The sequence below is a fragment of the Gossypium hirsutum genome, chromosome A12 (genome assembly GCF_007990345.1).
Source record: "Gossypium hirsutum isolate 1008001.06 chromosome A12, Gossypium_hirsutum_v2.1, whole genome shotgun sequence".
Lineage (NCBI taxonomy): Eukaryota > Viridiplantae > Streptophyta > Magnoliopsida > Malvales > Malvaceae > Gossypium > Gossypium hirsutum.
The window spans coordinates 26,245,892-26,247,340 of NC_053435.1; positions in this window are offsets into that span (position 1 = coordinate 26,245,892).

Consider the following 1,449-nt stretch of genomic DNA (forward strand, 5'->3'; position numbering starts at 1 on the left):
TCGATGCCTGTTGAAGAGACTTCCCCGAAGATCTTTTATGAAACTCTCCAGTTCCCACATCAACTTTTTGTTTTTCTTTCTAAGCTCTCGGCTTTACAAGCTCGCTCGACAAGTACTACGAACTCTCGTATTTCAAGAAGCCAACAGAACATTTTTATATCTTCATTCAGCCCATCCTCGAAGCGTTACACATGATAGCCTCGGACGAAACACATTCCCGAGCATACCTACTAAGTCTAACAAATTTTCGCTCGTAATCAGTAACCGACATGGAACCTTGCTTAACCTCAAGAAATTCCTTCCGTTTTTGATCAACAAATCTCTGACTGATATACTTTTCCGAACTCAGTTGGAAAAATCCCAAGTTACTTGCCTCGGGGCACAACAGAAGTCAGAGTACTCCACCAATAGTAGGCAGAATCACGTAGCAAGGAGATAGTACACTTTAGGCATTCATCGGGTGTACAAGATAGCTCATCGAGTACCCGGATAGGTTGTCCAACCAAAATTCAGCTTGCTCGGCATCGTCGCTATCCGTAGCTTTAAATTCAGTAGCCCCATGTTTCGGATTCTGTCAACTGGGGGCTTATTTGACCTTATGGTCAGTTTCGAAGGTATTGTAGGTGCGGGGTGGTATTGTCGGGAATGGGGTTGTGAACAGCCGTATTAGTTCGAATGTATTGGTTGAACCAATCATTCATCACGCTATAGAAAGCTTGTCTAGCTTCATATCGGGTTACTAGCATTAGGTTGAGAGTCCGCCGGCGCTGTCCCCTGTGTGGGAGCAGGCGCTACACTCTCAAGATCATCAGCTACCGCTCGGTCGGGATTGGGATCCATTACTATAAATAAACACATTTGCAAATGTCAGAAATCACCACACTATCAAATAATCACATAAAATGGCAGTATAGCTAGACCCAACGCATTACGGTAGTCTAGAATCGACTAAACCGTAGCTCTGATACCATCAAGTGTAACACCCGAACCCGAGACCGTCACGGAGTCGAACACGAGGTGTTAACAGACTTTAAAAAAATTTCCCAGACACTGCCAATCTGCTACTAGTTGCTTTAAAAATCATATCTTGAGTTCAGAAACTCGAATCCAGTTCCGTAATTTCCCTGAAACTAGACTCATATCCCATCTACACATTTTTCTAGATTTTGGTTCAATTAGAAGTTTATTAGTAAAATTCCATTTACAGGATGCACACTGACCTTGCGGCATACGACTGGATATCTCCCTGTCAGGCTTCAATACTGATTTTTGTTCTATAGAACAACTCAGAAGAATTATAAATATATGTCTTGACTATAATGTCTCTGTTATTTGTAATGAATCCAAAGTCGGAACAGGAAACCAGAAACCTGGCCCTGTCCAAAGACCTGACTATTTAACATACTGTTGGATTGTTTCGTTACTTCCTATGACATAGACATTCATCAT